Below are 14,443 nucleotides of genomic sequence, written 5' to 3'. Positions count from 1 at the left end.
ACACATTACCATATTTATTAAACAAAACATTTCATGGTAAAATTCATGGTAATTTTCTTTTTACATGAAACTAAAACCAATGTCAATAACTAAATAATGTCCAATTATGTAATGAATGTATAGTAAATAATGTTAAATATCAAATGCAGGCTTCCTACTATAAATCATACATACATTTCACTATGCTAAGTTATCTCTAGAAATAACTGAATATATACTTTAGAAGAGGCAGAAGTCAATGTATTGTCTGGCACATGTGTAAACAGAAATAACAAAAAAGGAATTTTCAATATACACAAATATATATTATTTTAATGAATCCATACAAGAAAAATTACTGTTGTGTCTCTGTCTCTGTCTGTCTTTGTCTCTGTCACTCTCTCTTTGTGCTTCTCATACACACACACACACACACACACACACACACACACACACACACACATAGTGCTCCATGGCACATGTAAAGAAAGTAAGAGGATAGATGACATTACAAAATTGGTTCTCCTTTCTATTATGGGTTTTGGGGATTGTGAGATGAGAGGTTTTACACAGAGATTTATCTAACTGGTCCCTGTAGGAATATACAATAAGAAATTCACATATTTCATTAAAAATGCTCTAGACCAACATTTCCTATAGATAATGTAAATTCTTCAGTCTACTGTGTGGTGTGTCTTAAAAAACTTGTTCAAATACCTAAAATTTTTATTTAAATAAAGTTATACATTTTAGTGGCTGCCAATTTTCTGTGCTATATGCATGTTAGTACAAGAATTAGTGTTTCTGATGGCCATTTGATTGGACATATGAAAATTTACTACTGTAGAAGCATATACAGACATATGTGAAATAAATTGAAGTGGAGTCACCAAATAATGGGGTAGGTAATGTCCAAACTAGACATATTTTGCCACTGAGTCAAAACTCCAGTGCTAGGAATGCCTTGCATCTAGATGAGTCTTTGGCCACATAGGCTACACTGTAACCCTCAAACATTTCAGACTGTTGCCAAGATTATCTGTCGTTCTCCATAAAGTGATGGTAAAGCTGTACTTCTGAAAACAATGATTAGCTATCTTACTAAAAACAAAGTTGGTCTGGTCCCTAAATAGTACCTTCATCCCTTCAGACTAGCTAGAAGCTACTCTGTGCACTACCAGAGTAGAAAGGTAACCACTAACTGAGCGTCAAGTCCTGCAATCTCTATTGGCAACCAACCTGCATGATATGCTGGTGCAAGGGTGGTATAAACATTGTGGGAATAACAAACTCCTACCTGGTGAATTTAAAAACCCTGCCATGTGGTAGAACTCATTACTAGGATATCCAAGAACCTGAAATTGGATAGACTATGAACCTCGGAGAAAATCATGTTATTGTTTGTGGTTCCACGTTTCACCCCACTGCTGGGGGACAGAAACTCCTCAGAGCAGAGGAAACACAGAGATACTAGACTGCATTTACCCTATGTGTAACTCAGGTGTGAGGTTCAGTGGGAAGTGCTAATAACCTCTAAGGAGGTGGGAAAATGTAGCCTAACATATGGGAAGCCGAACACCACTGGAAACCTTACAGAAGAATCAAGAATGGAGGGTTGGAGTTCCACAGGCCTGTAATGAGGAGTCAGGGGTCAGGGGCTACCAAACCCCTAGACATTCAGACCACTGGATGTCCAAGAGCAGAGAACAAAGGAGGCCTGTGGGCTACAGTTGAGACAGGGAGGCAGGGATGCACACTCTGGCTTAGCTCATCAGCTGAAGTCCTTGGCTTTGTGGAAGTTGTCTGGGTGGGCAGAAGGACCTTCTGTGGGTGCATGGCTCTGCAGAAATAGGCTTTCTTCATGCTTCCAACTGCGGTTCTTGGTGAAACAGATATTCCTAGGTTCCAAACTGTTTATTGATTGTTCAACGTGGAAAATAGGTGCATACCACCTCTTCAGGGTGGACCAGAGATTATGCATAGAGAAAGGTCTAAAAAGAGAAGCTTATTGGCTACACACTCAGGGCTCATCTAGATACCTCATTAGCCTGGAGAACTCTGTTCTGGGCTACCTGACCACAAGTCACATTTCCTATGTGGGAAGTGTGGCACATGTTCCAAGCCAAGAATCTGGTAGGGAGCAGGGAGCCACCTACTGTCTCAGGTGGGTGCTTGGTTACTGGGAACTCTGAACCCGCTCAACCTTATCAAGTTTTCTGACACTGCCTATTGTCCCATAATTGTTGTGCTAATGGAACATAGCAATAAAATTATTCTAAATGACATTCTGCTATACCCATAGATCACTCTATGCTATAACCATACCTATACTCGCTGACATCATCGTCAGACAACCTTCCTCCTTCACTAAGTTGGAACGAACAGAGAGACCGAAGGGTGGACTCTGTGTAGAGAGTGACAGATTTTGGAGCACTCGATGCTAAATCAAATGTACATCAAACCCCATCTTTCAGAACTAAGGGAACTATGTAGAAAAGGAAATAAAAATATTTTAAGTGCCAGAAGGGGATGGATGACTCCAAGGTAACTGAGCCTTCCAGGTACAGCAGAACTGACGCACATGAAAATCCACTGATGCTGTGACAGCACGCACAATATCTGCACTGCTTCAAGCCAGAGAAGGTTCCAGTGCAGTGAGAGGGAAGTACACATGGGCTCCCATCCATAACAAAGAAGCTCTCTGCAACTGATACTTGTTAACAAAGAGAAAATTATTTTTCTCCAATGATGTTTCACTGGGTATATTAAACACACATAAGGGCATGCCCCACACCCAGCAGTAGGTGGCTAACATACAACAAACTCAATAGTATTTCTCTAGTTTTTGTCTCATATTACTTGTTGGGCATGTTTGTTGGTTTATTGCTCTTTTTCTTGTATATTACCTTTTCCAGTTTAGAGTTTTGTGGTCTTTGGTGGGGGTGGAGAGAGGGGAGAGAAGAGATTTTTGAGATTGGGGGAGAGGATGTTTTCAGTATTTTGTTTTCCTTCTTGTTTTCTAGAGAGAGAGAGAAAAGGAAAGGTCATGGAGTTGGGTAGATGGGGTGATGAGAAGGGTCTGAGCGGAGTTGGGGATGAGAACACGATCAGAACATATTATGTGGGTTTTTTTTATAGAAAAAAGAATAAAAATGAATCAGTGTTCTATGGTTTCCCATGTACTTTGCCTTTGAAATACTCCATGTAACAGAGCATTCCTTCTAACTTCCATCCTATTTCTAGTTTCAAATCCTTTTTAACTCTGACTATGTATGATTCACATTTTCTGTGAGCAACTATGAAGATTAAGGGAAAGGCATCATAGAAAGATGTCTTTACTGTGCTTACATATGAAGCTCAACTGCTGGAAGTCTGGAAATACTAAGGAAAGAAAGCATTTAGTCTCAGAGAATGGAAGGAAATTCTAAGAAAAAGGTAATTATGGCTGAATCAGTGTTCACTATTTTTTCTTTCTGCATATATTATTTTATTTATTATAAATATTCATGGAAAACTTTGTGCAACTAATTGTTTTCTCTTTTTAAATAGTAAATATATTTAACATTAGGGTTAATAGGATCAAATAATTGCTCCTGTCAATTTTAGGACCAGTAGCTACTCTCAGAAGTGATGTGTGAAGGATAATCCTTTTATGCATCTGCTCTAACAATTGGTATTTTCCATCTTTTCAGTACTCTTTTGAATATTGTCAAGAAGCTGCTATTGACTCTTGTTCTACACAGCTTGAAAGCAGTATATCTACATTAGATTCACATCTTGAAGCCTCAATTACGGCTGCTTAAAAATTTCTCTGGAAATGAACTCTCAGTGTATTCCTTTTTAATCAAAATTGCTTCAATTGCTCTGGGCTTTTTATAGTTTCAAATAAAATTTAAATTAATATGGTCAAGATGTATAAGTGAACCTGTTAAAGTTTTACTGAAGTACTTCAAATTTATAAATCAATTTAATCAAAATCAACAGCTTTATAGGACAGAAATTTGTAATCATAGAAAATGTATCATTATTATTGATCTTGTTTGTTTCCACTATATAGCTTTAGTATATTTTGGTGTTATTTAGGACTTTTCTTTCTTTTTTTTTTTTTTTTGGTTTTTTTTTTCAGAGCTGGGGACCGAACCCAGGGCCTTGCGCTTCCTAGGCAAGTGCTCTACCACTGAGCTAAATCCCCAGCCCCGTAGTATGACTTTTCTATTTTGAAGTTTTATAGATATTATAAGATATGTGACATCCCATTTTTTATCTCATTAAAGAGAAAAATAATTAAATTTTAAGTATTAAGCATGTAACTTAAAGAAAACTATCTTTATTGTATATTATATAACATAGTGTATGTTTCTAGTATGAATGTTCCTAACTGGCTCAAAGTGATATTTACTATAAAACTTCGTGGTAACTGGTAGTCCTACATATTTTAGTAGAAAGATGAAGTACATGTCAGAGTTTTTCAATCCTAGTGGCTCAACAGGTCCAAATGGAAGTAGTGTAACAGTGCATATTTCTGAGACCAACTTCCAGAAATTCTATTTTTGGTAAGAAGATTCTCAAAACAATTTTTGACAAACACTCCAGGTGCTCTGAAGCATATGTTGCTCCATATGTGAAAGTTTGGAAAGAACATAAGATTATGTATCAAGAAAGTTTGTAAGAAGCTATGGGTGATGGCCCACACTTGTAATTTCCACAGTCTGGAGGCATTTTCAGGTGGATCTCTGTAAGTTCAACGCCAGTCTAGCTTACATAGCAGGTTGTAGCCCAGAAAAGGGTAAGTGGTGGTGAGAACTTGAGAATATGTCTCTTAAAAAGGCAGTGGACAGGTTATATAAAGGACTAAAGTTTAGTTCAGTGCATTGCACAGCATAGAGAGGACTTTTCCACCCCAGAAAAAATATCGAACAATGAGTTTTTCTACATCTCCATGCACCAGTTTCTAAAATTTTAATGAAGACTTTAGATGTGATGGAGCAGTGCCTGTGAATAAATATATATTCATTAGGTTTATACTTATTCACTATATACTAGACATGTTGATGCTTGCAATTTTCCTCAATTTGGGACTTACATTGCAGAATTTTTGGTGGTGAGGGGCTGTTTCATGCTTTATCTTAATTATTAGAACACTTCATATAAAACAAACAGACCACACACACACACACACACACACACACACACACACACACACACACACACACACACACCTCTTCACATTGATCTGGTATTGTTGAGTTATAAATGTATGCCCAGAAACGACTAGATTAAATGACTTCCAATTCTTTCCAACCATTTTATCCCTTAATTGTTAGAACATTACAGTATACTTTAGTGGCATAAGGAGAAGCATGGTGTACAAGCTATAGTTTCTTATGAGCTCAGGTATAAACTACGCTGATAAAATGAAATTAGTGACACTGTACTCAGATGTGGTCTTTGTTTTCAGAGAAAGCAGAGACAAATGTAACAAGGCTGGATGAAGGAGATGAGAGTATTCAAACATATGACATTTCAGGAATGGCTGATAAGACTTGGGGACTTTAGGTTAAAGCAGAGGATAAGTATGTACAGAGAGAAATGCTATTTTTAAGTATGCAAAGGGCTGATCTCTGGAAAATGTACTACATTTATTTTACAGTACACTAGAACAAAAGGAGGAAAGGATCACAAGAGAAATGCAATGCTCAAGACCAGAGATAACAAAGGTATAAATAAATCTTACACATGAAGAGTAAATTTCCATACAGTCATAACAGTATTACAGTAACTAAAGCCAGTCTTAACTCTCTATTTTTCTTCCTTTCATGAACATGGTAACATTGAAATCATATATGATCATGTGATTTGGGCTTATAATTTAAAGTCAATAAGTTATTCACTGTATTCACCCTCCTTGTAGTGCTGATGACACAAACATGGCAGGGTGAATCAGAAGTCTTCCCCTTTACAATGTGGAGCTCATACATATAACGGCAAAAACAAATAAATATATATCATAAGCCATGAAGACGCAAGAAAATCCTGCTATGTGCATATGCTTGTTTTTTGTTATTTTGTCTTAGCTGTGGATGGTATGCTGTATAAATTATTGTTCTTCATTGCAATTTTTGAGAGTATTTTTGTGTTACCTTAGGAAAACAGCACATTTTTATCGATATGCTTACAAGCCATTCTGCTTCTCAAAGTTGTGTTCCTGCAATTGTAATACCTGCTCTCCCAAAATGACCACTGTGTGCTCTTTAGCAATGAATGAGAGCATCATAGTAGTTTAATTACGTAAATATTTTATGTGTTCTTGGAGCTATTACAGATATGGTTGATAAATTAGGTATTTGAATAGCCTATTTAAATTCTGGTATTATATGATTTCTTGTGTCTATATCAGATTGTACATCCAGGTACAAAAGATATGTATGTGTGTAGGGGGGAGGGTGTTCTTCCTTTGTGTCTGTACTAGATAGGCTTCAGATGTAATCACTTTGTGAGAACATTTCCTGGTCACATTTCATTTAATCTTGCTAATAAAAAAGTGTAATTTCTGCTTTTTACCTAAAAGCCATAAAATCTGGCAGAAAATTATAGTGACCTTTTAATTCTAATGCCTTTTGGAAGAAAATATATTTGTATTTCAGCTTGCTATATACTGGAGCATAATCTGTTTTTATATTTATATATAATTGAGGGGTTTCAGTTCTCAATATTTAGTCTGATGCCAAAGTATCGCTTCTCTAGTTTCTGTAATAATTAAGTTGTAGAATAACTTCTGTCCTGACTTTGTATTGTCATAACTATTTCCATATCATTATTAAAGTAAATATGGTGATGGGAATGAACTCATTAAAGCCATGCTATGACAATAGTCATGAAATACTTTTACTTCAATAGCATCCTATGCTTTAATTGCCTTAGTGCCTATTTTGGCTACTACTCAGATTTAAAAAAAATAACATCCAATTGCAGAGACTTTAAAAAAATTAAAGGGCTATATTCACATAAACTTTACAAGGATGAGAAATGACAAATTTGTGTTTCTTATTATTAATTGCAACCTTGACATTGGTTACTAGTATGTTAGTAATAGTTTATATATAAGATCATTCTGTAGAACTTTGGATTAAAATTTGAATACATTATGCTCTGTAACTGAAATACTAATTGTATAAGAACCAACATCTTCATATAATCTCCCAGAATGGATAACATATATAGCAAGCATTGTTGAGGAAACATTACATCTTGCATTTGTACAAGGAAGATCAGAGTGTCTCTAAATTGTATACAGATATCTGGGGGGTCTTTCAATGTAACCAAAAACATATAAGAGACTTATATAGCACTTTGCTGTGGGTGTAGAGATAGCTCAGTAATTAAGACAATTTACTACTCTTGTAGAAGACCTGGTTTAGGTTCTATATGGCAGCTCCCAAGCATCTGAAATTCCATGGGTACCACGCATGCATATGATGCACACACATATAAAATAAATCTGAACAGTAAATAAATAACAAAGACCCCACTTTAGCATTGATGAACTGAGAATTAGCCAAATATGTTTTGCTTATTGAATCATTAATGTTTCCTCTATTTGTGAGAATTTCATTCATGTATACAGTAGGATGTGACTATATCTATCACCCACTTCTGATCTGACTGCTCCCATATCCCCCCAACATGACCATCATCCCAATTTCATGACATTTTGCAGGGGAAATAACCTACTAAATCCAGGTGGTACTTGCAAACTGCATGTATGCGAAGCCCTCCACTAGAGTATGGGAAACATTCCAGTTGCCAGATATTATAAAACAAATCATTCTCCATGAGGAACTATCCACTGCCAAAATCTCCTCATTATGAGATGTAGCCAGGAAATCATATAGTACATCTGTTCTGGCTTGGTATTGGGCAGGTGAGCACAGCTGCTATAATTTCATGATTGAAATAGCCACATGATATCCAGAATAAAGCATTTTCATAGTCATTCTTCCCATTCTCTGGTTCTTCATTTTTTCTGCCTCCTCTTCTGCAGTGTTTCTTGAGTCTTGGTGTGGTGGGATTACTATAGATGTCCTATTTGGCTAAGAGAGAAAATATATTAATAGTCTCATCCAGTACTACATGTTGCCATAGTGACCTGTCAGATAAGATCTGCCTATTGGTGCTATAGTGGCATTTCTGTTACAGTGTAACTCCCCTCTTTTTGATAGGATTTGAGACAGGCTTCACAGGAGGAAATTTCATGTCTGGTGCTATAATGGTGGACAAAAGGCCACAAGCAAGGAAGACATAAACCTTAGAGTGGAACTTGCAGTTATTATTTTCCTAAATGAATGTGGTGGTTTGGATATGTTTGGCTCATGGAAAGTGTCACAGCTGTGGCCTTGTTGGAGGAAGTGTGTCACTGTGTAGGAAGGCTTTGAGGGCTCTTTTGTTCAAGCTTCACCCAGTGTTGAAGAGACACCCCTGCTGGCTGCTTATGGAAACCAGTCCTTTACTAGTTGCCTTCAGATCAAGATGTAGAACTCTCATCCCTTCCAACATCATGTCTACCTACATGCTGCCATGCTTCCTGCTATGATGATAATGTACTGAACCTCTGAAATTTTAAGCCAGCCCTAGTTAAATGTTGTCTTTTAGAAGAGTTTCCTTGCTCATGTTGTCTCCTTGCACCAATAAAACCCAAACTAAGAGAATGACCATGCTGTATAATTGACTTTTCAAATATTTTTTATACCCATACACCTTGGCCACACCCCTCCTTATTCAGAGAAACTTCTTTTTGCAGAGGACAACAGTCAATGGAGAGATGCATAATGTGTCCAAGTGTAGAGAATAAGACAGCAATGGAAACTTTCAAATCACATGTTGTATATGGAAACCAATGAAGAAACACATTTTGGAAAATATTGAGTTAAAGAAAAGGCAAGTTCTAAGTAAATCACATTTTAAAAGTGTGAAAAGGTTGGTAACTTTGACATAAAAACAGAACTTTTCTACTTGTATCATCTCAGAAAATTCCCTGATCCTTTCTATTGAAAATCAACTTCCATTTCTATGAAATGTTAATGTGAATCCTGAATTTAATAGGGAATTGTAATCCTAGGACTGCAATATGTCTTGAAAATTAAGCACACAGATTTTAGTGCCACCAACATGTGATGACAATTCTAGTTTCCTTTTTACCTACTTGTGTAATGTTGGACAAATTCTTTCAGCACACTTTTCCCACTTATAAATTGGATTAGTAGTAGGGGTTGCAAAAAGACTTGTTCTGACTACTAAATATCATTAAGATATTCAGTGTGCTATTTGTGGATTAACAAACTACGTAAATTGCTGTGGTTGCTAAGTAAGTAATAGTTGAAACACAGAGGATGACGTCTACATGAAAATTTGAAGTAGAAAAAGAGGGAAAATTATGCAAGAAAAAAATTCATATTTATCCAGCATCCTGGTGGATGGATATTTAGAAATATTCTCTTCCTTTTGAAGAGGTAACACTATACATTACCCTGCCACTATACATTAGTGAAGAGAATATTGTTAAAATTCATGGAGCAGCGAGCTGTGAAATGTACCCTGATTCCCAGTCGAGACAGGTCAAATCCCTGGGGACCCTAAAAAGGATGGCAGGTGGATTCCCAGCCTCCCAGATCAGGGCCTCACTAGCTGCATCCCTCCCCTCAACCCCTACAGAGAAGTTTGAGACAGACCATTCTCATAGAGCAATACCTCAAGCACCTCCTCCACAGGTGAGCACATGACTACAGGTCATATAGCTCAAGACAGATCAGTCATAGAAACAGGACCACTCCCCTGAATATGCAGATGAGTTCTTCCCAAGCTTTCAGGCTGAAGCAATAGGAAGTACCTAATGTCAGACACTGACCCATCCAAAAAACTGTTTAAGTGTCATGTTTAGAATTAAAGGTGTGCAGAATTATTCCATCATCTGAGAGATTCAGTCATAAGACCTGTAACACCACCACTTGGGTAAGAGATCCACTCTCCTGAAATCACCACCAGAAGCTCCCCTGCACCCCTGTGGATTAAGTCAGTCTCTTGCTGGATCAGCCTGGGCTGGCAGCAGCAGAAAGGAGAAGGACTGGCAGATGGATACAGTGAAAGGCATTCCCCCTCCCTGGCACAGTTCTCTCCACCTCACCCTAACTTGAGCACCTAACCAGGCAAGAGATCTCCGTGGGAGAGGCTCTGCACTAGAGCCCTACAAAAATTCTCAACTCTTTATCTAATGGAGTGCTCTACCCACCTCTGAAAGAATTTCTGAGAAACACTCATACAGAGGAGAGACACAAATTAGAATTATCTCATTTTCAAGATCTTTGACTCAGTGCCAGTTTCTAAGGTGAACTTAAATATATTTTTATAATTGTTTGTTTCCAAGAGACTGAAGGAAAAGGTTCAGAGTAAAAGTACATTATCAAACAGTGGTTTAAATAAACATCAGGAAGAGTTCAAAAACCAGAGAGATGAGAGAGGTAATTATGCCAGGAAAGGGGGCAAGTTATAATTATTGTAATTAAGTGCTAATTTCATCTCTGAAGTCATTAAGATCTGAATTTCACTCACTGTGTTCCATTTGTTATCACCAAACTTTCACCTTTATAAGACTTAAGATTATATTAGCGACTCATTCAATTTTCTTTTATTAAGCAATGGATTTCTGTCATATAAAGGTCAGTGTATAAATATTGAAATCTTCAATCTAAGATATGATTTTTCAAAGAAAACATTATATATTTTACTATGTATATGTATACAACTGCCTGGACACACACATGGACAGGGACACACACACACACACACACACACACACACACACACACAATAGAGAGAGAGAGAGAGAGAGAGAGAGAGAGAGAGAAACAGAGAGAGAGAGAGACAGAGACAGAGACTTTCTCCTTTTCAGCATATCATAAGAGATAATGACTTCTATCTAAGATCAATAGACTTAGTTAATTTTATTCTTTAGTCTCACTTTCCTCAGCCCACCATGAACTATAATATTCCTTTTTGATCCCATTGAAACAACTGGAAGAGATGAGGCAAGAAAAGTTCCATCTCATATTTCACATTTTGTCAGGTCCATTGTAATGTCCTACATGACTTGAAACAGCAATTAATATAGTTTACCTTTTACTCCTCTTGTTATAGTTTCTGAACAAATATTTTCTTATTGTATCCTACCTCATTAATAGCATATTGGTCGCCTATGCTGGTAACACCTTTCACCCCAAACTTTAGACACAAAGGAATTGCCATATTCTCCTGTAAAACCATGGATCCCTATATCTCAATGAAATACCCCAAAGTCTTGCATGATTACACTCTCACTTGAATACTGAATTTTCCTATACTTTACATCAGTACTTGAAATCAACTGCTTCTACTTATTGACTTCTCTTTCTACATTTTAATTTTTTTTCCTAAATGAATTCTAAGCATGCTTTTTTGTCCAAACCATACTTTTGTATTCTACTGAACAGCCCCTGTCAAGGTCAAAAGTGACTTCTTAGTTGCTAAATATAACAAGGAATGCCTATTGTTCTTACAAGCCTTGCATATAGCATTTTGATACACTTATCTCTTCTTTGTAATATGCTGATTTACTTGATTTTAAAGCACCTGTGCTCCTTGTTTCTTCTCTCACCTTACTGTCCTTTTGCTCTGCTTTGAATTTGGTGTTCACCAAAATTTATAAATTTAAGAATTGATACTAAGGCATGCTCTTGGAGGAGATGAGGACAAACACTCTTTCCTCTTTCTCTCTCTTTGTTTCTATGGTGCTATGAGGTAAGACACTTTCATCTGCCACAGACTAGCAACCACAGTATTTTGCCCTAATGGGTCATCAAAATAAAAAGTCAATTGATAATGATAACATGGAGCAGTAACTACAGTACACCCTACTAGCTTCATCTGAATAAACTAAAGTAAAAATAAAATCAAAACTATCAGAGAACAAGGCCATAACCCATCATCTATTCTCCACTGTTTCCATCTTGATGCAAGTTATTAAATAATAAACAAATAAGTAAAAACAAGTAAAGAAATACTTTTTAAACTTATGACTTCCAGAGTCTTAGAAGTAACTTTCTGCTGCTTCTTCCTTTGCTCTTCTGGGTACAGCTTAGTGATCCTGTGAAAAAATGACATAGATACTGTTACTTCTCAGATACAAACCAGACAATGGATTTCATTTCACAGTGACTAAGCAACAAAGTCAAAAATCATAGTTTTTTTAATTTTCATTAATTTATTTATTTTACAACTTTCTTGCAGCCCCCCTTTGCCACTCCCATTCCCACCCTCAAAAGTTCCCATCCCCCATTACTCCCTTCCCTTCTCAGAAAAATGGAAGCCCTCCTTTGGATATTACCTCACTCTGAAATGTCTAGTCGCAGCAGGGCTAAGCAGATCCTCTCCCATTGAGGCCCAACTAGGCAGTCCAGTTAAGGAAAGGGGTCCCAATGGCAAACAATAGAGTCAGGAACAACTCCCATTCCAATTCTTAGGAGACTCACTTGAAAACCAGGTTGCATATCTGCTACAAATATGTAGGGGGGTTAGGCCCAGCCCCTGAATGCTCTTTGGTTGGTGGTTCAGTTTCTGTAAGTACCCATGGCCCCAGGTAATGTTGACTATGTAGGTCTACTTGGAGTGTCCTTGACCCACCTGATTTACTCAATACTCTTCAACAGGACTCACAAGCTTCAACTTATGTTTGGCTGTGGGTCTCTGCATATGTTTCAATCAGCTGGTGGATGAAGCCTGTTAGAAGACAGTTATGCTAGGCTCCCATGCTATGAGTGCATAGCAGGGTATCATTAATAGTGTCAGGGGTTGGCTTTTTTTCATGGGATGGGTCTCAAGTTGGGCCAGTCATTAGATGGTTGTCCCATCAATCTATTTTCTATCTTTATCCCTATTTATTTTGTAGGCAGGACAAATTCTGGGTCAAGCATTTTGTGGATGGGTTGATGTCCTCCTCCCTCCACTGGAAATCTTGCCTGACCAATCAGTCTCCATATCCCCCACTGGTAGGAATCTCAGCTAGGATCATCCTTCATAGCCTACTGGGAGTCACATCACTCCATCCCAGGTCTCCAGCTAGTAACAGGGATGTCCTCCATTGATTTCTGCTCTCGGCTCTCTTCAGCCTCCTTCTCTCTACACCTGATCCTCATACTTTCTCCCCTCCTCACCCCTTTTCATACCCAGGTCCCTCCCCTCAGCCACCTACTGTGACTATTTTATTTCCCCTTCTTAATAAGTTTTATGCTACCTCCCTTATTCTCTCATTAATACTTAGTTTCTTTGACTCTATGGATTGATTGCAGCATGGTTATCCTGTACTTTATGACTAATATTCACCTGTGAGTATATACCATGCATCTTTCTGGGTCTGGGTTACCTCATTCAGGATGTCATTTTCTAGTTCCATCCATTTGCCTGCAAATTTCAAGATGTCCTTGTTTTAATAGCTAAGTAGGTATCCAAGAAAAGACTGCTATCTAACGTTTATAAAGAACTCAAGAAATTAGACACCAACAAAACACATAACCCAATTCAAAAATGGGGTAAAGAACTAAACAGGGAATTCTCAACAGAGGAATGTCTAACAAAGGAAGCAGTTAAACAGATGTTCAAAGTCCTTAGTCATAAAGGAAATGCATATCAAAACACTTTGAGATTCCTCCTTACACCAATCAAAATGGCTGAGATCAAAAAGGCATAAGGCATCACATCTTGCTGTCAAGGATGTGTAGCATGGGGAACACTCCTCCATTGCTGGTGGAAGTACAAACTTGTCTAACCATTTTGGAAATAAATTTGGCAGTTTTTCAGAAAATTGGGAATAGTTCTACCCCAAGACCCAACTATACCACTTCTGGGCATATACCCAAAAGATGCCCCAGTATACCCAGGTACACTTGCTCAACTATGTTCTTAGCAGCTTTATTTGTAATAGCCAGAAACTTGAAACAACCTAGATGTCCTTCAACTAAAGAATGGATAAAGAAAGTGTGGTAGATCTACACAAACCATAACTTTTACAGATCTAAATAATCTAGTTTTTTTTTCTTCCTTTGACCTCATGTATTATGTCACTTACACTTGTTCAATTCTCCAAATTACAGTGATCTGCTTTTTATTCTTTGAACATAAAGGTGCTGATATATCTCTGTCATTGCCCTTTTTTACATAATTTATTTTTTATTCTTTTCTCAGCAACAGACCCATGACACATTCCATTCCACTCAGCTCAGCATTCACTGACCTTTTTAGTAAAGCTATCTCTTTTTACTATATTTTATTTCTTTTTTTCATTTGTTTTTCTTTCTTTCTGTGTGTTTCCATGCTTGTGCATGTATAGGAATACATGTGTGAAAGTATGCGTGTATACTTGTTAACATGGAGGCCAGAGGCC

This window comes from Rattus norvegicus, chromosome X (assembly GCF_036323735.1).
Source record: "Rattus norvegicus strain BN/NHsdMcwi chromosome X, GRCr8, whole genome shotgun sequence".
Taxonomy (NCBI): Eukaryota; Metazoa; Chordata; class Mammalia; order Rodentia; family Muridae; genus Rattus; species Rattus norvegicus.
Note: the sequence above shows the minus strand (reverse complement) of the source record.